This window comes from Hypanus sabinus, chromosome 23, assembly GCF_030144855.1.
Source record: "Hypanus sabinus isolate sHypSab1 chromosome 23, sHypSab1.hap1, whole genome shotgun sequence".
Classification (NCBI taxonomy): Eukaryota; Metazoa; Chordata; class Chondrichthyes; order Myliobatiformes; family Dasyatidae; genus Hypanus; species Hypanus sabinus.
In genome coordinates this window covers 27,249,782-27,274,052 of record NC_082728.1, presented here as the reverse complement: position 1 = coordinate 27,274,052, position 24,271 = coordinate 27,249,782, and the positions used below count along the sequence as shown (strand labels likewise).

The 24,271-nt window shown below is 39.6% G+C and overlaps 1 protein-coding gene across 11 annotated transcripts in view; it reads right to left on the bottom strand.

Moving 5' to 3' along the window:
* LOC132380073 (monocarboxylate transporter 4-like) overlaps window positions 1–24,271 on the bottom strand; it is a 47,895-nt gene that overhangs the window by 22,156 nt on the left and 1,468 nt on the right. Inside the window, exons 1-4 of one of the 11 annotated variants that reach the window (XM_059948602.1) lie at window positions 19,667–20,268; window positions 15,681–15,782; window positions 6,813–6,902; window positions 2,978–3,045 (exon numbers count right to left, since the gene is read on the bottom strand). The gene's annotated coding sequence lies outside the window, so the exon portion shown is untranslated. Of the gene's footprint in view, window positions 1–2,977; window positions 3,046–6,812; window positions 11,756–15,680; window positions 15,783–19,666; window positions 20,269–22,108; window positions 22,169–24,271 lie in introns of those variants that run through there. The other 10 variants (XM_059948601.1, XM_059948597.1, XM_059948604.1 and 7 more) reach the window with 10 other exon arrangements.

Genomic DNA, 24,271 nt, shown 5'->3' with positions numbered 1-24,271 from the left:
GGTTAGGCAACAACAATGGAAAAGAGCAAACAGTCGATGTTTCAGGTGAGACATCCTGAAAGAGTCTTGGCCCAGTCTTACTTTTTTCCATAGATGCTGCCTGACAGCCGACTGCCTTCAGCATTTTGTATGTGTTGCTTTGGATTTCCAGCATCTGCAGGTTTTCATGTTAGTATAGGTTAATTCTACATTAATGTAGACTTTTGTAGCTACTATTTTTTTCCAAATGATACAATGGTACTTTTGTGTGCCAAACCTGTCATACAAAGCACTGTCACAGAACAACTTCATGGGTCAGACTTCAAAAGCGCAGTAGACATTCTTTGGTTCAATGGTTTGCCACTACCATTGCTCTCAAGGCCATTTTAGCCCAAGAGAAAGTTCTCCAACATACACGTGTCTGAAGAGGCCCAAAGCATGACTGTAAATCCTTTACAGCCTTTAAAATAATGACTTGCAAACCTGTCTTAACAAGAAGGTCCACCAACCCCATTGAAATTTGATGCTTTTCTACTTTAGACTTGAAAATGTTGAAGAATGAGCATTATTTCAGAAGCTTTCATCATACTGTGGCCTCAGTTTCAGTGAGTGAAAATATGGGAGTTATGCCTCATCTCTGTATCCACAGCTTCATTCTCCTCTGTTCGATTTTAACAAATATTCCAACTCATTTCATATTAGATGCTGCTGAAACAGCTATTTCCAATACGCACATCTTTAATTTCAATGTCAACATCAGTCCCACAATCCTGATTGAGAAGTTGCAGAACCTGGGCCTCTGTACCTCCTTCTGCAACTGGATCCTTGACTCCCTAACCAGAAGACCACAATCTGTGCAGATTGGTACATCTCCTCCTCACTGATGATCAACACTGGTGCACCTCAGTGTGTTTAGCCCACAGCTGTACTCTCTATATACACATGACTGTGTGGCTAGGCATAGCTCGAATACCATCTATATATTTGCTGATGGTACAACCATTGTTGGTAGAATCTCAGGTGGTGACATGAGGGCATACAGGAGTGAGATATGCCAACTAGTGGAGTGGTGTCACAGCAACGTCAGTAAGATGAAATAGCTGATTGTGGACTTCTGGAAGGGTAAGACGAAGGAATACATATTAATCCTCAGAGGGATCAGAAGTGGAGAGAGTGAGCAGTTTCAAGTTCTGGGTGTCAAGATCTGAGGATCTAAGCTGGTCCCAACACATCGATATAGTTGTAAAGAAGGCAGGACAGCAGTTATACTTCACTACGAGCTTGAAGAGATTTGGTATGTCAACAAATACGCTCAAAAACTTCTATAGTTGTACCGTGGAGAGTATTCTGACAAGCTGCATCACTGTCTGGTATGGGAAGCTACAGCACAGGACCAAAGGTAGCCGCAGAGGGTCATAGGTTTAGTCGGCTCCATCTTGGGTACTAGCCTACAAAGTACCCAGGGCATCTTCAAGGAGCAATGGCTCAGAAGGGCAGCGTCCATTATTAAGGACCTCCAGCACGCAGCACATACCCTTTTCTCACTGTTGCCATCAGGTAGGAGGTACAGAGGCCTGAAGGCACACACTCAGCGATTCAGGAACAGCTTCTTCCCTTCTGCCAACCGATTCCCAAATGGATATTGAACCCTTGGACACTACCTCACTTTTTTCTCCCCCCATTTTCAGTCTTTTTTTATTGATTAAAAAAATATGAATAGATACAAATCAGAGGTTATATCAGATACATAGTACAATAAACGTACAAAGGGTATACACTGTCAAAATCATGTATAATAATAGACTAGTATATATAAACAGAGAACAGAACTCCCCTTGACAATTCACACAAAAAAGACTGGAAATTTTCTATTTTTAGGAAGGAAAAAACCCATTAAACTAATCTAAAACAAAAAGGGACTGGGCAGTCCATTTGAGGATAAAATTACCAAAAAAAACCCAATATTCTTCTAGTCAAATCTGAAACTTCACGGAGGGAGAAGAAAAAAAGAAAAAAGTTACCTAAAACTAGAAAAGAAAAAAAAATTTAAATCATATGAAAATATTGAATAAAAGGTCGCCAGGTTTGCTCAAATTTGAAAGATATATCAAACGTCTGACTTATAATTTTCTCCCAACTTAAACAAGACATAATGGAGGAGAGCCAGAAAAAAAAATTTAATGTGTAGTATTTCTGGTTTTTGCATAATTTTTAATACATGCATACTGTAATTGATTTAGTTTATTATTATTATATTTTGTGTTTTTATTATGTGTTGCTTTGTACTTCTGCTGCTAAGTTAACAAATTTCACGTCACATGCCGGTGATAATAAACCTGATTCTGATTCTGGAGATGGAAGTGGGCAGAAAAATTCCAAAGGTTTTATTCTCTCACTCTCTGGGTAGGATGTAAATACAATAAATCAGACAATTTGTTTGTCAAATATTCCTGTGTACCATCATTGGCAACCTGGCCAAGACCAGAAACACACATTCCCATTTCAACGAACATTCCTTGAGGCAATATGTAATGTTAGAAATATCAAGTGGATACAAGTGTAAACAGAACATGCTGATGGATTCAACTCTTCCGTGTCAATACTCCCCAAATAGATTTAAAAAGTTACAGTTCAGTGCAGAACCTCACCCTTTTTTTTTGGGAGGGAATTCAAACAACACATCACCTTTATAGCCATCAAAAAAGTTCCAATAAAAAAGCATCAATTAGAATTAACTATTGATTCTAAAAACCAAATCTGCATAGTTAAGAGACAAAACTGATAGCAATTATCACATCAAATACTCTAATACTGGTTTAGGAGCTTTCCCAAACTACAGTTGTTTTCAGGATCAAAAATCTACTCCATCTATGCTCATTAATAAAGTGTGCTCTTTAAAAAGTACACTAGAAATTTTCAAAATCAACAAGCAATTTCACCAGCTCAGTTTCCTATTGCAATAACTTGACACATTGTTAAATATACATGAACAACTTACCTTCAGGGGGGAAAAAAAATGACCAAATCTGCTTGAAGCCAGTGAATGGTTTGATCTCAGCAACAGACCTTGAAGCCCACAAAAGTGGGGTTAAAAAAAACCACATGAACAGAGGTAATTAGAAGTTGAATCATTGCAGCCTAACTGTAGCCTCAGTTGTTTGATATTTCAACTAATCCCTATAGCTATATGAGAACAGCACTCTCTAATCCAGATAGCTAACAAGATTTGAGATGCTGTCTCAATTAATTTGTAGCTGCAGGAGAAACTAATCTGAAAGATGACAGGATAGTACAAATACCTTAAGCAGTTTTAGCAGTGTGATTTCACAAGCTTCATTCCAAAATATTTCAGACAAGTTTTCTGCAGCTTAAAAGCACACTGGTAATTCAGAATAGACTATTCAGCAATTTTAAAAGAATGCTTGCTTAATGTCAGGTCTCACTTCTCCAGAAAAGTCAATCCCTTTCATTCACCAAGTCACATTTGTTAACCTTCAGTTTTATTGCAAAGTTCCAATAGTTTTATTATTTTGAATTTTGTAAGTGCTATGAATTCTGATGTCAAAGTTTTCCTGTCATTTAAAAAAAGGAAGGAATTGAATACCAAGCCCATTCTATTATAATCTTTGGCTCTTACAACAGTAGTTACAAGATCACTGCCTTTAAAAATTAAAAAAGCAGCAAATGGGGCATTTCTCCAGGGATTTGAAAGCATGATAACATTACATCCAACCCAAGATAGATTGTAAGCACTAGATGAAACAGCAACCAACTTGTTTGAAATATTTAACCTTTCCAGTGACATTCTAACTCTCAAGGCTTGGCAGGGCTCAAGGACATTTGTGTGACCTCATTGCCAGAGCAATAACTGAACAACCCAAATATAGGTTAAAATATTAATCAGTTTGGCAATGTAGTTTCAAATACTTCACTGCTTTCAAATTGATTACCAATTGCATACAAGCATTCATATAGAATCTACACCCTAAAATGAGTGGCCAGATGGGGGAGGCCTCACTAGCAAAGGAGCTGCAAGGCACTCCTTTTCTCCACTAGCCTGCAGGTCACCCTTGGGCAAGGTCAATCACCTGCTTAGCTCCCCCCCCACCCCAAATCAGGGTCACATGAAGCCTTGTCAGCAAGTGGTAGATGGTCATGTGGACAGCTGGTGTTTATCAAGTCTTGGCTATGTGATCACCGACACCAGGCCAGCAAAATCTCTGAAGAGCATTGATAATGGCTGGGGTCACCTGTCTTGTAAAGACACTGTCCAGAAGAAGCCACTTCTGATGAAAAATTTGCCAAGAACAATCAGTCATGAAAAGACCATCATCACCTATATCATACAACACAGCACACAATGAAGAAACAAACACCAGAAAACTGCCTTACTAAACTCGGGGTAATTAATTTATGCAAATATTTCATCCATGCAGTAGAGTGCTGTAGGGCATTTTTAGAGGTAACAGCAGAAATTTTTATTTTAATGCGAACCATCATTAACTTGACACCAAATAATCCCAGGTTAATGATGATTCCGTTTAAATAAACCTGTAACCTATTAAATTGCAGCATAAAGCAATTAGCACCAAAATACATCAATTAAAAATTAATATTTATGTTGAGAATAATTCATGATAATTCACATGCATGGGAGAAAGCAGAATATTGCATTTTTTGTTTAAAAATGCAAAGTCTATTTAAAAAGGACTTGAGCTTTTAATGGGCTAACCTTTTTACTCAAATCACAGAATACTGCCATATCAGTTTAGATTGAAATCAAACAAAAGCCAGAGGTGCAACAATGGTGTTCTGACACTACATTATGATACCGAAGGTGAAAGATGCAAAACAACCTTTTTTAGCTTCACATCTTAAGTTTACATATCATTAATCATCACGGGCCAAGGCCATGACTGTCTAACTGCAGATTTCTTTATGGCAGATGTGCATTATTCATAATGAATGGTGCAGATCTGCCTCAAAGAAATTTGCACATGCAGACCCAGTAGGTTCAATTAGATTGATAAATCTGCATAAAGAGCAAACAAACAAGAGGGAAGAAAAAGCATTTTAATAACTATTGTTTTATGTAGAAATTAAAAATCAGGATAAACATGGGATTCAGCTATAAATTTAAATATCAAAAATGATAAAATACTTTAAGCATAACCCAAATTGAATAACTATTCTGAAAAGATCATACTAAACAAAATAATTTTCAGGTTGCGCAAGTAATTCAGATTTTATGCATCAACAGAAAAAGAACTTGATTACTATGTTTCCCAAGATGACCGAAAATTTTGATTGGTTCTTACATCCAGATTAATACCAAACGCATGAAATCACTGATTCATTGTAGACAGCAAAAAAAGTGAAAATTGCAACAGCAAAGCCTGTGAAGTAAGGTGAAGCTGGTGGCATTTGCACAATTAACCACGTTTGGAATGAATGCCAAGAAATTTGTCAATTTTAATTTGTAATGTCAGTAAGCACTAATAATTTAACTTTGTTAAGCAATTTCCTGCCATAATCTCTGAAATAATACAAAACCAAAGCTTGGACTTCACTAATAATATAAATGGTCTACAGGCATCCATGTCCTCCTAGCAATCACATTGTTTTATGTGAAATCTATCCATTTTACTGTTGCCTTCATCTCCAAAACTCAAACTAAAATCTCACAGACCTGCCCGTGAAAGGGAAAAGCAATGGATTCAGTAGCCACACAGTTTCAAGCTCATTTGAATAATTGTAACAAGTTTCCTAAGTAACTTGGGAATTTTTTATTACAAGTTAAATTTTTTTTTAAAAAAACACCTAAACATGGCTAAGAATTTGCATCCATTGAATACACAATTATTTTGGGTCAAACTCACTTCTAGTATTTTAATGTTAAAGATGTACATCTTATCACCAATTCATATTATTGATTAAGCAATGAACACAAAAGGCAGTCACTTAAAAGTTTCAGCCCAGACAAGTAATTTTTGAATCAAGAAACATAGCACAGCACACAACACAAAACAAAGCCATGTCACAGTCCATGTAACAAATTAGCAAGAATCGGTACAAAAAAGCACACAAGTGTCACAGGTTCATTTTTAGGAGGGATTAAAAATGAGAAGTAGCGAGATTACACTAAATCTATATTAATCTTTGGTTAGAAAATACAATGCATTCCATAAAGATATATTTTACAGAAAGATTTAAACAATACCAGATTGTGACACCATACATCAGGAAAGTAGTCTCTGCAGTGTAATCCAAGTGATCTTTATAATGTGGGTTTTTGAAAAAGTGAACATGAAAGGATTCTATTTGTAGTAAAACTTATTTCTACAGCACATCACTAAAATACAAGTCACAAAAGAATGCAATAGCAAATTCTGAAGAAACCTCTATTTACATTCTCACCCCTCTTGGGAACTTGCTTCCAAAGGAAGTGAGTTAAACAAATTGCTCAGATATATTTAAGGGGAGACACGAGGCCGCAGATGCTGGAAGTCTGCAGCAATGCACAAAGCACCTGGAGAAACTCAGCAGGTTGGGCATCACCTGGAAAGGGAAATGGGCACTCAACTGTTTTGGGACAAGACCCTTCATCAGGGCTGGCTGATAATTTAAGGGTAGGCTAGACAAATACAAATTGAAAGGAAAAAGTGCGGTTAGGCAGAGATAATTGAGAAAAGGTGGGAGGCACAAACAGTATTCAATTCCTTTTCTCACATGGTGATGACTCGAAGCTCTAGAGATTATCTGGAGAAAGTAAAGAATGGAAGATACATCTCTTCCCAAGATCTATGGGAGAGCAATTCCCAAGACTCTCCTACCTCAAAGTAGCTCAGAAATGCAACACCACCAGTCGATGCAGGCAACCAGATCACCTCTGAGAAGGAGTACCACTTGTTTGCTCAGGAAATCTGAAAAGCAACAAAAAAGTGTTAAAGTATTTTTCCCATTTGAATAGGATATCATTAGGTAGATATATTCAAGTTAATCTACATCTTTAAAAAAAAACAAACAATTGTACTATCCAAGACATCAAGAAGTAGTACCCCAAAAAAGCGGTGTCCATCATTAAGGACTCCCACCACCCAGGATATGGCCTCTTCTCATTATTACCATCAGGAAGGAGGTAGAGAAATCTGAAGGCACACACTCAGCGATTCAGGAATAGCTTTTTCTCTTCAGAAGATGGATGGCAAAATGGACATTGGTTAAGAGCCCTGAACCAATATTCCAAAATCCAAAAACCTGGATTTTTTTTTGTTCTGACGTCACAAATTGAAAATTCCCAGCTGATGTGCAAGTCTTTGTGCATCACATACAGTTCTGAGAAGTGACCTCATATAAAATGAGCAGAAGTTAATGACAAATAGAAAAACACTGCATATAATGAAAAGATGAAATTAATTATGCATCAAAAGAATGGATTTCTAGGCATTGGAGCAAACATCTGCCACTTAATGGTATGCTGATCATGAAAGAAGCAAAAATCTATCACAGTGAACTGAAAATTAAAAGTAATTGTGAATATTCAGCAAGCTGGTTACAAAAATGTAAGAAAAGTTACAGCGTAGGTGGAGAGTGGAAGTGTACTGTTGTTTGTCACTGTTCAGCTAATTCAGGGATTTCCCCCGATGCTGCTATGCTGCTTTCATTAGCCTACACATACTATATTAATGGCATGTAATAATTTTCACTATTAAGTACGTGTGTGACAAACAAGTCCAAGACAAAGACAGTTTGCCAGAGCATTTAAGTGCAGAGTCAGAAATTATGGTGATCCCATGCCATCGCGTATTCCAAATTTTATAAAAATCCAAAACCTGAAACAGTTCTGGCCCTGAGCATTTCAGATAAAGAGTACTCAACATTCCTCCTGTCAACTATGAATGGATAAATATTCTCAGAGTCTTAAGATTTTTCACTCAGAAATATCTTCTTGAAAATTTAATTTGTTCTCTAGTACAATCTTAACTTTTAATCTATTTTACCCCACCCTATCTACCTTACCTAACTTTGTTTCAAGAGTAACACCTTGTTTTTTTTATTTGGGTAGCCTCTGGCCCTATGGGCTTGACTATCGATTTCCCTAACTTCCAGTAATTTCTTTCCCCCACCCCCACCATTCCATTCCCCATTCTGGTTAGCCTCTCACCACTTTTCTTCACCAGTCCAATACATTCCTCTGGTTCAATGTCTTTCCTTTACTTCATGGTCCACTGTCCTCTATTAGATTTCTCCTCATTCAGCCCTATCCCCTTCCAGCTTCTTCCTTCATTTCCCTCCCCTGCCCCAACCTCACCTAGTTTAATTCATCACCTCCCAGCCTGTACGCTTTCCCCTTCCACCTTCTTATTCTGGCTTAAGCCCCTTCCTCTCCAGTCCTGATAAAGGGCCTCAGCCTGAAACATCCACTCTCTATTTCCCTCCATAGATGTTGCCCGACTCACTGAGTTCCTCCAGCATTTTGTGTGTACTGCACTTTTGCAGACACAGTCCCTTCAAAGTCAAAACCATTTCATTTCTATTTAACTTTCATATTTCAAGATGGGCCTTGCAGGCTTTCCTCTGCTGGGCGAGGGCAATGTCTAGTGGGTTAGGTAAGAGGGCATTGTTATGTTTTGTATCAGGTCTGAACACCTTTCCTCTCCTTCCTATTTGCTTTTTCTAGTTTGTGCACTTACTTCAGAGTATTTCCTTACTAATCCTTCTATTGCTCTCCTCTTGTTTTCCACATCCACAATATCATCTGAGAAATCCTGTTTTCGCATTTCCATAGACTACTTTCTTTTTGGCCTTCCATTCATCCAGCTGGGCTTTGGTCTTTGCATCTACTTTCACAAGCAGCTTTTTGTCTAACACTTGAAGTTCATGCAATAACTGTAGTGCAGTGATTCCCAACGGAGGGTGATTACCTGTCCTAAGAGGGTGTTGGGGGAAATAGAAGTCATGGGGGGGGGGGGGGGAAGGGGGCAGCTTGGCAAGTGGCATCACCAACCGTTAGTAGGACAGGCACTTCCAGAAAAAAAGGGCACTGGAACACAGAGCCATAACTCTGCAGGCGGTGAGCAATCGCCATCACAACATGTCCAAAACTCGGCAATCTCATCCAACCAAACAGACATTGGGGATGAATACGTTAGCAATCAGTTCCCCTTAACCCGTGGTGTGGAATGAGTTCATGCAATTTAACAGATGACAAGTACACCTTCAACTTTCTTTACAGAAAATAGGTCATGCAGTGATACAGCGCTGGCCGGAACCAAATAGTGAAATAGAGCCATCAGTCCACGTTAACACACTGTGGTCATCGATATCCGATGAGTGTTTCCAGTTTGTGTTAATTTTTGATTTTAATTTAGCCCCGTTAATGATGGATAAATATGTAAGGTGCGATCTCTACAAGTCCAAAGGCGGTGAAGCCTTGAATTCCAATCCAGCTAAGAACCAGAAACAACAGAAAGTGCGTCAATACAATGTTACATACCTGGAGTATGATTTTATTCTGTTCCTGTCAGATCAGCAACATCTTTTATAATACTGTACTGTCTAATGAAGCCATGAAACCATTATTACAGAAACACTTCCGTGAAAGACACCCTGAAAAGCCTACTTAGTGTATTACTCAGTTGTAGAAGATGAAAGAAACATTTGAAAAGTGTTGCACACTTGAAACATTTGCCAAGAAAACTAAAAAATGATCTGATACTGGTCTCATTGCTTCTTATAACATTTTCAAGGTTACAGCAAAGTGTGGAAAGTCTGAATCAATTGGTGAAAGATTGATAATGTTGCTGTATCAGAAGAGCTCACCACTATTCTCAAAATGGATGCTGGTATTTTAAAAAATCAATTATGAATAACAGCTCTGTAGCTTGTCATATTGAAGAAATCAGTGAATACATCGAGTATCAATTATGCATAGAGCTATAAAAAACAATTTGGGATACACCTGGATGAGTCAACTGTGCAAGACAACGAGTCATTGTTAATGGCGTTTGTATACTTTATCAAAAATTGAAAGGTTTATGAAGAGATTCTATTTAGTAAAAAAGAAATAATCAATAGAATCAATTTACAACAAACTCAAAATGTATATTGAGGATAAAAGTATTCCGATTAGGATCATGATTTCTTGTGTAACAGATGGAGCACCACACACAACAGGTCATCATGCTAGTTCAATCCATTGTGTACTTCACCTTCAACATCTCACAGCCAAAAACCTCAACCAGCAACTGTTTTCAAGCAGATGCCTGCAATATCGGCTATCAACAAAATTAAGGTTCATGTATTAAACAGAATATTTCACCAGTTATGTCAAGATGATGAAGAGCTTAAACATTTGCTTCTTCACACTGAAGTGCGTTGGCTGTCAAAAGGCTGCTGCTTAAAATATTTTTGTTTTTTTTGAAAAAAAAGCACTATATTTGAATTATTGCTCAAAATCAACAAGAGCTTGGGAAACAAGATTGATATGGCATGCATAGCCAATCTGAATGACAAAATGAATAAGCTAAAATAGTTTGGGAAACAGTGCCTTAATGCATGCAATGGAATTCTGGTTCTTTATACCTAGAAAAGCAGAATGCTTGCAATTTTCCTGAAGCTCCTTGAACTCTCCCAGTTTAAAACCAAGACACATTTCACAAGTAACTTCCCTGCTAAACCTATCAGAACCTTTCTCAGATGTGCTGCCTACAAAAACGGTTGTAGTCCAACAACCGCTTTTGTTACTTTCACGGTTCCTCTGAGCAGCAGACTCCTTCCTTGGACCATTTATGCTTTCCAACCAGAGGCAGAGATTGGCACCAACACCTGTTTGCCTTCCGTTAGGCTATGGTTCATGGTGTACAGTATGGAGACAGTTTTGGCATCATCCAGTAACTTTCTAATTTGTTTTCAGCTGTCTTCATTGCAGGGGATGTTGCATGCAAATGATGGGTCGCCAATCATATTGTAGTTATCTCAGTCAATCACATTCCCACAATGCCGTTTCTGCTGTTCTTACTGCATACAAGCCCAATGTGACTTATTGATTGTTGCATTTCACTGTTACAAATGTCATTCCCGCAGGAGTTCTTCTCTCCAGTACAAGTTCTTCATTTGATATCGGCAAGCCTCAGATTAGTATCTCTGAAATACCACTCAAACTCATTTTGTGGAATGATTGAAACAGCTGAGTCAGTATCCAATTTAATTTTAATTAGTGTCATCCACTTCTGGTACAAGCCATATTACTTGTCTATTATTAGTTTTCACATTGTAAGTCTCAAGGCTACTCAGTCCTGTGTCACTCTCATCATTACCAGATTTTCCATCAACAGAATGCAGATTAGTGCTCTTTTTGAGACCGTAAGTTGACTTTTTAAGCTTTCTCTTCCCTGTGCAGTTCATTTATTTGTGTTACCTGGACATGCTCTACATGTCTTACATTGCTGCATTTTCTGCAAGTTTCAACCTTAAACCTGCATTGAGCCCCTGCCACAGCAATAACACAAATTGTTCAGACTGGCTTCTGTCTGGACACTGCAATTTTGTTCATGCTCACTTTCATCCCTGACTGTAATTTCAACTGTTCTTTTAAATCTGAGTTGTACTCCAGTTAGGAGCCTTTTTTAATGCTTTCTTCTAAGATTCCACAAACTAAGCAATCTCTCTGTGACTCATTAAGCCCATTACCAAACTGACAATGCTCAGACAATCTCTTCAATTCAGCTATGTACACTGAAATGGATTCCCCTGCTTTTTGATTTTGCTTATGAATCCTAAAGCGTCCTGCAATCAACAATGGCCTCGGTTCTATATCACTTTCACTTTCACAATATCAGCAAACCTCATTTCAGATGGTTTGGTTCAGAGCAAATTGCATGCCTTTAAATCCAATAGACATAGCAAAATTGGTATTTGCTTCTCACTGGCCATTTCATTTGCTTCAAAATACTGTTGAATTTGATCAGTATATCTAGAATCATGTGGAATTAAATGCACCAATCTTTCCAATGTAGCCATCCATTTCTGCTCTTTTTTAAAAATGATTATCACCTGGTATTCTTTATGAACCCATGAATGCTTCCATTTTCTTTTTTAAGAAATTGATTGTGTATTCTCTTCTGAAGAATATGTGCTACACTGCTTTTTTTTTAAAATTTTAAAACTCACCTGTCTGTATGTGCTGGACTGCATTTTTTTTTAACTCGCTATTCTTTGCTTCGCTTTTTTTTAAAAAAACTTAAACATCTCGCTGTGTTGCAATAGGTCAACAGCCATCTCAGGATCATTTTAAAAATACCTTGTTGCCAATGTTATATTTTGTAACTTCAAAACATTAAATTAATTCAAATGAAGACACAGGAGTCCAAAATGTGAATCTAACTTGGTATCTACTTTAAGCAAGGTGCACACACATCATGTAGTAGTGTGAAATTGCTTAATCAAAGAATATATTTAATTTTTATTTGTGAGATTCAGCCCTTCGAGCCACACTGCCCAGCAATCACTGGACAATTACAGAGGCCAATTAACCTACCAATCGATATGCCTTTGGACTGTGGGAGGAAGTGTACGCAGTCACGGGGAAAACGTACTAAGTCCTTACAGGCAGTGGCAGGAATTGAACCCAGGTCACCTCTACACTGCTGTGCTGTCTTTAAGATTTACAAGGTGACTCAAATAGTACTGAAATATTAAGTACACAACAGGCACCATGGGAGAATATTTGTCATTTCACCCCAACTGTACTCCTAACAATAAGATTTTTGCTTCAGTACCACTGTACTTGAGTGCCCTTTCCAGCTGAATTGGTGCTGCCTTCTGCATGTTAAAATCAAGTTACTTCTGCTGCCATTTTCCACCCTGCTCTCAACGTGGCCCACCAGACTCTTAGCTTCCTGGTTCTGATGCTGTCTAGGACAAAAGCTTATGGGTGCAGGGTTCAAGGGTCGCACAACATTGTGGGCCGAAGGGCCTGTACTATTCTGTGTTCTATGTTCATTTGTATTCTCACTCTCCAACGGCCTAGAATAGCCTGTGCTTTCTCACTCAGCATGAGTCAAGAGATATTTCATTTGTCCAATCCATCCCCCACTCTCCTTCTCTCTGCAACTAAACCCAACCATTCCCTCCCCAACTCAAAGTCCTGGAACACTATGTTCCCCAACCCCCCCCCCCCCAAACACAGGTGCTGCTGGACATCCCGAGCTTTTACCATCTGCTGTTCATTTGCTTTTTACAAAACCGAGGTCTGTGGGCCAGCATTTTCTCAATTTGCGCTCGCCCTGATATTGTTTCTCCCTAGAAAGCTCCAATTAGGGATTTAGCACCTACATCTTTAAATACTGATTTGACTGCACATTAACATTGATTAAACTAACAAAATGTATCCATAGTGTAAGGTGCCAATCTCACTGAACCAGAGGCAAAGCTGGAAAGCAAATCATTTAATTTAATGTGGTTCACAAAACCTCAGAGTAACCACAGCTCTTTTGAGTGCAATTCCAGTCCTTCACCCATTAACAACAGGACACGTGTTAGTATTTTAAAATCGTGTTTCAAATGAATCCAAGAAAGGTACTGTACCAAAAGAGGACATTGTTGCTTCTCAAACACGAGGAAATCTGCAGATGCTGGAAATTCAAGCAACACACACAAAATGCTGATGGAATGCAGCAGGCCGGGCAGCAGCTACAGGAAGCACAGTCGACGTTTCGGGCAGAGACCCTTCGTCAGGACTAACTTAAGTAAGAGATTTGAAAGTGGGAGGGGGAGGGGGAGGGGAGATTCGAAATGATAGAAGACAGGAGGGGGAGGGATGAAGCTAAGAGCTGGAAAGGTGATTGGCAAAAGGAACACACAGCTGGAGAAGGGAAAGGATCATGGGATAGGAGGCCTAGGGAGAAAGAAAGGGTGAGGGGAGGACCAGCGGGAGATGGAGAACAGGGAAGGAGTTATTGAGAGAGGGAAAGAGAGAAAAAACTTACTAAAAATTAGGGATGGGGTAAGGGGAGGAGGGGCATTAACAGAAATTAGAGAAATCAATATTCATGCCATCAGGTTGGAGGCTACCCAGATGGAATACAAGGTGTTGTTCCTCCACCCTGAGTGTGGCTTCATCTCGACAGTAATGGAGACCATGGATTGACATATCGGAATGGGAATGGGATGTGGAATTAAAATGTATGGCCACTGGGAAAATCCTGCTTCCTCTGGCAGACAGAGCTTAGGTGTTCAGCAAAACAGTCTTCTAGTCTGCATTGGGTCTGACCAATATGATCTTGCCAATCATGTGACAGACAGTAACTCAATGCACAAAAGTCATGAGGTTCAGTTGGTATTCACACCAAACCTCAGAATGGGAAAAGAAATGGGTTCCAAGTGACATAGACTGTGGAATGATTGTTGGTGGTTGATGGGATGGTTTGAGTATCTCAGAAATTGCTGATTTCTTGGGATTTTCTCACACAACAATCTCTAGAGTTTATAGAGAATGGTGCAATAAACAACAAAAAAAAAATCAGTGAGTGGCAGTTCTATGGGCTAAAATGCCTTGTTAATGATAGAGGTCAAAGGGAAATGGCCAGAGTGGTTCAAACCGACAGCCAGATGAACGCAACTCAAATAACCACGTATTACAAAGGTGGAGTGTAGAAGAGCATCTCTGAACTTGAAGTGGTTGAGTTACACCATGAACATAATAAAATGGCTATATTAGATACAGAATACTATATACCTAATAAAGTGGCCACTAAGTGCAAATTTAAAAATTTCTGGAAGCAAATTTTGTTATGAATTCTAGAACAATACAAGATAAAGATTGCCATTTACTTTTCAACTCTCATTGTTGTAGCATAGTAAACTTTATTTTTCTTGACTTATGAGATGCACACTATGTTTCATATAGTTTTGATAATCCACTTAATTGTAATTTATGAACCTTGATCATCACTTTAATCTCACTTGGCTTTTTAAAAAAGTTGTGATATCGAGTCAGAGATGCAGTATGGAAATAGGCCATTCAGCCACAAAGTCTGTATCAACCATTTACAATGATCTCACATTTACCCTCCATTTTATTTCCCTTATTTTCATGAATTCCCACCAGATTCTACCACTCACGCACACAATAAGGGCAACCGACAGGGGCAAAGTAATCTCCCAATGTAAAAGTATTGCAGTACCAAAATTTAATTTTTAATCACGTATTGACTTTAATCACTATCTGACTTCCATGACCTTCCAGGAATGGCACTGCTGAGCCAAATGATATACAGAAGTGGAATAGAATGACAGTTGGCCCTTAGCTTTTTTCTGCCAATCAAGTATTATATATTCTGGAAATATAAAAGAACATAGTATTGATATTTAAACATTTTCACATTCCTGGGAGAACAGGAAGAAACATTTATGTACACAATTAAGAAATCCTTCCAGCATATATAGAACAAAAAAAAGTTTTGCTTTCAAAATATCAGTCTTATCCAAGATTTTGCACACATTCAACATGATTCTTTGTAGACAAGCCTCTCAATCTTTTTTGCCATGGAGAACCCTTGAAATAATTTTTAGGTCACAGGGAACACCTGCATAAAAATTATTAGATCTATAAGCGCATGGTACATTAACATTGTTGCAGATATGATAATCTAAAAATAATTGTTAATGATCTTTTGAGTAGAGAATGAATTTTATTTTACCTTTCTTGAAATTTATCTTACCTTCCCTTTCACGAATTTCAAAAAAGTCACAAAGTTAGCATGATAAATTTCTTACTTCCGGGTCAAACTTGAGGTTTTCACCTTTAATTGAAATGAGAATTTATGTCCTTGCTCTTCATATTTGTTAAACAATAAAAAGCTTTCTCGTAGTACAAGTTGAACAATGCAGCAAAATGGTCTGTTTTCCTATGAATAGCAGGATACTCTTCTTTCACAGAAATCTAGAACTTGTCCAGGGGCAGGTCAGTAAATCTCATCTTGAGTGCATAATCAAAAAGCAGCTTACAAAGTTCTTTCTCTTCTCTCAAAGAGGAGTTCTCAGGCTGAGCAGTATATTCAGAGAAAGAGTCCCTTACCCAGTCACACACTTGTGCTGAAAGGGAGGAAAGATGTTGTTTCATTTTGTTCTGCAGTTCTGCAGGTAGTTTTCAACAACAATCAAGACATTCTGAAATCCTTCCTCAGTTTCAAGCCCAAGCAGCAATGGAAACATTTCAAGATTTCCTTTTGCAACATGATTTCTCCAAAGATTCAGTTTCCTTTTAAAACCAAGAATCTGTCACTTGAAGCCACAGCATTTTCTCCAGGACCTTGCAGAGACCTTGTTCAACTGATTATATATTATGAAAAATGGCTGTTAAGTAGGCTAGTTTCTACAGGAATTCTTCATCTTCAAAGCACGCAGCAAAGTCTAGCCTATTTTCTTGAAAGTACTCCTACAATTCACCTTTCAGATCAAACACCCTGTAAAGAACTCTTCCTCTGCTAAGCCACCAGATTTCTGTGTGTAGCAGGAGATTGGTGTGCTCTTTGTCCAGGTTTTCACGGTTTATTTTTTAAAAAACATTCTCAAGCGAACTAGTCTTAAAGCTACTAAATAACTTGCTTCCTGAATCCTTTTACTGAGACTTTATTTTTCCAAAAGCTTTAATCTGTTTGTTTTGAGATTCCAATAGTTGTTTAAAATAATCAGCTCTGTTACTTGTCATATGGTTGTGATTTGTAGTTTGTCTTTTCAGTTTTGCCGGAGCCATTGCTACATTTGTAAGTTGTTTGCCACAAACTATGCACAGTGGAATAGGACAACTTGGATCACCAGTCCACACAAAATAAATCAACCATGATGAAATGACAGAGAAAGCTCGATGGGCCAAATGGACTAATTCTGCTCCCACGGCTTTTGGTCAAAATGGAATCCATTTGCCCCCAATAAAGTAAATGCTACAGATGCAGAAATAAAAACAGAAAGAGTCTTAATTATTTGAAGGTGGCAAACTTCACCTCAACACTTCTCCCATCACCAGACAATGAAGCAGAATCTACTGTGTACCCCCAGCAGGTTTTTTTTCCCCTTTTAAAATATATTTGCATAACCTCAGACGAGAGAGGGGGAAATCTTCCACCCCCCCATCTCCTCATGCAATTGCTATAACTTATCCTTCACGACAATGAAAAATGCCAGGATCACCATATTTCTACTTTACTGCAACACATTTTAGTCACCGAAGTTTGTAAAGCTGTGACGCAAGTTAGCTTTCATAAGCTTCTTGTCTTGCAAAACTGGTAATCCAGCAAAAATGTTTACGTTAGTTCATTGTATCCTGGGTGATATGCAGAACCTGTATCGGAACTCATGCGTATTTTACGTCATATGCAAATTGCGTCTCCCAGATACGAACTTCAATCTGCCTAACACGGCGCCCACCTACAAAGCTGCCAAGATCTGATTGAAATAACAAGCTTGATATGTTTATGACAAATCTGCCCATTAAAGGACAATGTTTCAATTCAGTATCTTGAAATCAGATTACCCATGGCCAGCAATTAAAAAGCTTACCCTTTTTGGGGAAAATTAACAAAGCTGCACCTGCTTAGTACTTAAGTACGCCTTTTGAAAAGATCATGCTGTCCAGTTAGACTGGTTCACATAGTTTAAACTTCAACAGAAATATAGGATTGAAGTTTCAACCTATCTGTGCAACTTCACACACAATCTGCTGCATCCGGTTTCGTATTTTTGCCGGGTGGTTAGAACTGGAGCAGAGCAGACAAAAAAAACCCTGTAGGGCTCGCCTCTCAGTTAACCTCATAGATTTAGACAAAAGGACAAGGTCAAGAATGCAAGTTACCCAAACTATCCTCCAACTGTCAAGTCAGCACGCACGTACTCCGTGATCGCTATAGAATCAAGCCAATCCTCAACTAAACACTAGAGACCCTTTACACAGCGTAGCCACGAGGTCTGTCTCACTCTCACAATCCTTCAGCCGATTAGACTTAATGATGCAAATATCGCCAGATTGTTACAAGACACGTTTTCCTTATAATTGATCAACAAGTTATACTGGTGTAACTTCAGATGTAGAACTCCTGTTCGCATGTGAACAAAGTACGTCTGCGTGAACAGTCGCAGTCAAATTGGAGCGCGACAAGCAGCTTAAGAAAATTTACTCGGCAACCTCTCGCTTCCCTCCCACCCAGCTTTCCCCAGGTATGGCCGGCATCAACAGACTCAAGGTACAATCATTTATTATATTTCGGCATCCCTGCAAATATTCGGTGTTGGAGCCTGGGGAATAATGCACTGGACCTGGTGCCCGTGAGAGCGGCTGAAAGAGGAAGTAGGTGTAACATAGCATCGAGCCACTGCAGGAGGACGTGAGAGACGTGACCCAAGAATATGGGAGCACCCAGTACGCAACACAATGAGGATTAATAGACAAGAGTGGTCAAGGACTCTGAAGGGCGTTCGACGAGACTAGTTAGTAGGTAGATTGGGGGGGGGGGGGGTAATCAATTGCTAACATTCAGAAATATACACCTCTCAAATCAGCGAGGAAAACACACTGGATTATTTTTAAATGAAGCCTTCCAAAGCAGTGGTCCAGCTCAGCACACACGCGTCGAATCTTAATCTGTTCAGAACAATTAACGTAGGGAAAACAAGTTGATTAACGAGTTCTTTGCCCCAATTATCAGCAGGTGGGGGACTGAGTTATCTTTGAGGTAAAGACAACATTGGTTGAGCCAATACAACGTTACCCTATCGCCTATGCACGCCAGCATCTAACTCTACGGCATCGCTAGGCAGGGCAGTCTCTGTAATAGAATGGATCGGGTATATAAGTGAAGGACAAGCATTTTACAAATTTAATCTGAAATGTTTCTTTTGCGTTTCAGAATCCAGGCTACTGCCATCGACACAATTAGATTTATTCAGATTGGTTCTGCTTATGAATTTTTCGTGCATCATTGAAGGGAAAGGGAAATACGTGCGTGTACGGAGGGTGGGTAAAGAAGTTAGCAAAGTGAGCCATGCCGGTTTGAAGCCGGGAACTCCAAAAGACAGGATATACGGTACGCAATACCGCGTGGGGGATGATGAAATGAAGTGAAATGGACAGTTCGGGACAATTGCTCCTTCGTGTTAGTTTATTTTTTCACCATCAGACATTTTTATTGAACATTTAGACTTTTCACTTTAAAACAGGAAGACTATTGTAAACGTGCGGAGTTTTCATAAACACCTTTCCTCCCACAGCCCATCGGCATTTGTTGTTCGAGCACACGTTATCACCTTCATTCCTCAAGGATCATATACTTTATGGTATTTTTGTTAAAGAAAGCAGACAGGAGTATAATCATATGGTCAGTGGGTTATTTTTGTTTCCTGAACCCAGTCTTAGATTGATACTCGAACAGAGCATCCGGGCAATGTTACCTAATTCTCTACCATAACTAAACGCAATGCTATGCCAAGCATCTTAATTAATACTGAGAGCTGATTAAATTCAACATCTCAACAAATTGTACAAAATTGGTTTCCTATAAGACTTAAAATACAATTTTATATTCTGAAAAAAAATTCGCATAAAATATGTTAATCATCTCTCACGTCATGATGCTTGGAATTATACAAAGGTGCTCACAATTTAACTACACTATACAAGACTGTAGGTCCTTACCCTCACGGTCGTCTTAATATCCACCACAACGAAATTGAGCACTGGCGTGCGATGCTTTGCTCTTATTGAATAGCTGTCTATACGTCAGCCGTTGTTCCCCGAAAACAGCTCCGCGAGGTCCCGATGACCGCCTGTTACTTCTTCACAATGCTGTGTCTGAGCTCAACACTGCAGTTAAGATGTGTTACTAGCAATCAAATGGTTCCTCCTTCAGTAAGGAAGAAGGAAGTAAGTGCGATAGCTACCCAATCTAAGAGCAACGGATGTTTACATATTGTGTTAACACTGTAAGAATTCCGAACAAGCGAGAGGATACTTAGGATTTTAAATAATCTAAGACTTCCGAGACAGGCATGGAATGACGGAAAAATAAACTGTTACTACAAAGTAAACTCTATCTGTCGAATTTCAGGATTATCAGCCCCGAACCCTAACTGCGTTGCATCCTAGGATAAATTAGTTTTACACGAACTTTGTTTGGATCTCCAGATTTATAATTTAGTAATAAATGTCATCTTTTCAATCTCCTACGTAGACTGTAGATAGTCATTAGGACCAGCAGTGCACTCAATTTTCATGTTCTTTCTTTTCCCAAGCCACAATACCACCAGCTAAATCTTTCCCATGTCTTTCAGCATTCCAAAGGGATCCAATCTGCAACTTCCCGGTTCAGTCTCCGCCAATACACTAACCTCTTCTCAAAGTTCAAAGTAAATTTATAATCAAAGTGCCTATATATCACTAAATACTATCTTGAGATTAATTTTCTTTCAGGCATCCGCAGTGGAATAAAGAAGGACAATGGAATCAATGGAAAACATTGAGAAGAGAGCATGGCTGGGACAGTGGTGGTCCTTGATGATGGTGTTGTTTTCTTGTGGCAGTGCTCTTTATAAATGTCTAGTGGTGGGAGAGGCTACCGTCTACAGTGCAGCTGCAGAAATCTGTCAGTTTTAGATAACATGCTGCATCTACGCAAGCTTCTGAAAAAGGAGAAGCACTGCTGTGCTTTTTTTTGAATAAGCATTTACATGCTAGTCCCAGGACAGATCCTCTGATAAGATATCACCCAGAAATTTGTTATTGACCCTTTCCACCTCCATCCCAAGCAAACACAAATTATGTAACACTTGGAGCCATAGAACAGCACCACACAGAAACAGCCCATTCATTCATACTGAATCATTAATCATTAATCTGTCTATTTCCATCCATCTACACCAGGGCCTTCCATACCCTTCCAATCCATGTACCTATCCAAATTTCTCTTAAATGTTGATATCAAACCCGCATCCACCACTTGCACTGGTAGCTCATTCCACACTCTCACCACCCTCTGTGAAGAAGTTACCCTTCTTGTTCCCCTTATACATTTCACCTTTCAACATTGACCCATGAGTCTCACTCAGTCGAAAAAGCCTACTCACTTTCTCCCTCCCCCCGAGAGCCAACTATTCCTAGATCTAGTTTCACTTCCTGCAATTTATAGTACTACCCAGACTCCTCTAACTTTCCTATAGATACAGCTTGTGTAAACACCACACAGAACACCTACGTTCAGTCCACAATGGTGACAATTATGTCAGAGTACTGCAGATTTGAGGATTAAAGAGAATCAGGATTAGGTTTATTATCACCGGCATGTGTCATGAAATTTGTTAACTTAGCAACAGCAGTACAGTGCAGTACATGATAATATAGAAGGAAAAATAAAGAAATAAATCAATTACAGTAAGTATAATGTTCATGGGTTCGATGCCCATTTAGGAATCAGATGGCAGAAGCTGTTTCTGAATTGCTGAGTGTGTTCCTTCAGGCTTCTGTACCTCCTCCTTGTAGGTAACAATGAGAATAGGGCATGTCCTGGGTGATGGTAGTCAGTAATAATGGACGCCACCTTTCTGAGGCACCACTCCTTGAAAATGTCCTGGATACTATGGAGGCTAGTATCCAGAATAGAGATGACTAATTTTACAAATCTCTGTAGCTTCTTTTGGTCCTGTGCAGTAGTCCCCTCCCCTCGCGCACCCCGCCAACCATATCAGACTGTGATGCGGCCTGTGAGAATACTGTCCACGGTATGTGTATAAAAGTTTTCGAGTATTCCTAGCCACACAGTCATGGGTATAGTGAGAGTAAAGCAGTGGGCTAAGCACACATCCCTGGGGTGCGCCAGTGTTGATCATTTTATACTCCCAAGTCATAATCCTAAATTTTATAATCCCAATTCATTTTATATTTACATTAAAAAACAAATGGATAACTCAGGAGAGAGTAGGACTGCTCGAGGATAATTTATGCTTGCAGCCAGAGGATGCGGGCGAGGTGCTAAATGAATACTTTGTGTTGGTGTTCATTAGGGAGAAGGAAATGGAGGATAGTTGTAACATGTGGGAGCATTTAAATGTACTGGTACACTTTAGAAAAGGAAGGTAGCACTACCTTTTGAAGAGCATCAAGGTGATTAAGTCCACAGGGCCTGATGGGATATATCCAAGATTACTGAAAGAAAGAGAGAAAATTGCTGGGAACTTGACAGTCTTTTGTAGCCTTATTAGCAACAGCTGAAGTCTTAAGGGACTGCTTTGTAACCAACATAATTCCTTTGTTCAAGAAGAGAAATTAGGATAATACGGGAAATTATAGGTGAGAGAACCTCACATCAGTGGTAGGGAAGTGACGAGAGAGGATTCTTAGGGACAGGATTTATTTACACACGTTTGGAAAAAAAAACAGGTCCTAATTAGGGATGGTCAATGAGGCTTTTGCAGGGCAGGTCATGTCCTACAAATATGAATATTCTCAGGAGGTGTCAAAGTGTTACAAGGGGGTGTTGGGAGCAGACCCAAGTGCAAGACACAGGCACAGAGGTAGTATAAACAGAACAGTGTTTATTGATAATTACTAGGAAGGCCAGGGAGCGAGGACAAAAATGTCAACCTGGACGATTGGACAACCGGTTGGATAACAAACCGGTAAAACCTGGACTAGGACTTCGACTCGGACTTAACTTGGGCTAGGACTCAGACTCAGAACCTGGACCTTGACTCAGACTCGGAGCCTGGAACTGGAACATGGCTTGGAGCCTGGACTTGGACAACAAGGAGACAGACTACCCAACTCAGAGTAGCAGCAGATGGCCAGACCTACTCAGCTGGAAGGACTTGGACAACGAGGAGACTGAATGCCCAACTTGGAGTAATGGCAAACGGTCGGACTTACTTAGCTGGAAGGACTTAAACAGCAGGCTTTTAACTCGACCCAGGAACTGCGGACGTCAGGATACCGACTCGTCCCAGTCTCAGCCAGCCATGAAAACGACAGAATTCGTATCTTTCTTGGAGTAGTGGCAAAACGGCCAACAACTCAGCTGGACACGAAAACGACTGAATTCACTAAGCGGCCATGGCACTGAAGCAACTGGAGTCCACGATTCTCGGCGGCCCCGAGACAGACATAGCCACCTTGCTGAGATGACTGGCTTCTGGTGACAAACTGCTGATGACGGTCCAGCCATGAGTAGCTGTAACCCAGGACCTTTTATGCTGCCGGTTCAAAATGAAGATCAGGTGCCTTAATCAAGGCACCCAACAGAACACAGGGAAAGGGAAATAATTGGAATGAGGAGTCCACAGACCAGACCGTGACACAAAGGCGACTGATGAGAGTAGATCAGTGGATTTAGTCTACCTGGATTTTAGTAAGGCACTTTACAAGATCCCTCATGGTAAGGCTACCTGAAAGGCTATGGTGCAGGGGATCCACTGAGAGTGACTTGGTAGTTTGGATTTAGAATTTGCCTGCACATAGATAGCAGTAGGTAGTGGTGGAAGGGTGCTAATGTGGCTCATGGAGCATTGAGCTAGAGAGTAATACAGCACAGAAACAGACTCTTCAGTTCATCTAGTCCATGCCAAACTATTATTCTGCTTCGTCTCATTAACCCACTCCTGGACACCAGCCTTCCAGACCTCCCCCTTTCTGCCTACTCATCCAAATTTAATTTAGATGTTGAAACTGCACTTCTGCTGGCAGCTTGTTCTGCACTCTCATTACACTCCAAGTGAAGAAACTCCCCCTCAGATCCCCCTAAAACATTTCACTTTTCACCCTAACCTACTGTATGACTTCTAGTAGTTTTCTGGGGTGCGGGGGAGAAAAAGCCTGCTTGCATTTACCCTATCTATATCCCCTCATCATTATGTATACCTATATCAAATCTTCCCTCATTCTCTCAGCTTCCAGGCAATGCAGTCCTAAAGGAGCCTTTGGAAAGGCTGCAGAAGAGGTTTACCAAGGTGCTGGATTAGATGGTTTGAGCTACAAGGAGAGGTTGGACGAATGGGTGTGTTCTCTAGAGTGTCAGAAGTTGAGGAGAGGCCTGATAGAAGTTTATAAAAATAGAGTAGACAACCAGAATCTTCCCAAGATCTAGAAGATGTGCATTTAAGGTGAGAGGGGAAGTTTAAAGGAGATGTTGTGGCAGGTTTTTTTTTAGAGTTTAAGTATCTAGAATGGGATGTCAGAGGTAGTGGAAGTAGCTATGGTAGAGATGTTTGGCAGGCACGTGAAAATGTAGGGTATGGTGAATAATAGATCATTTGC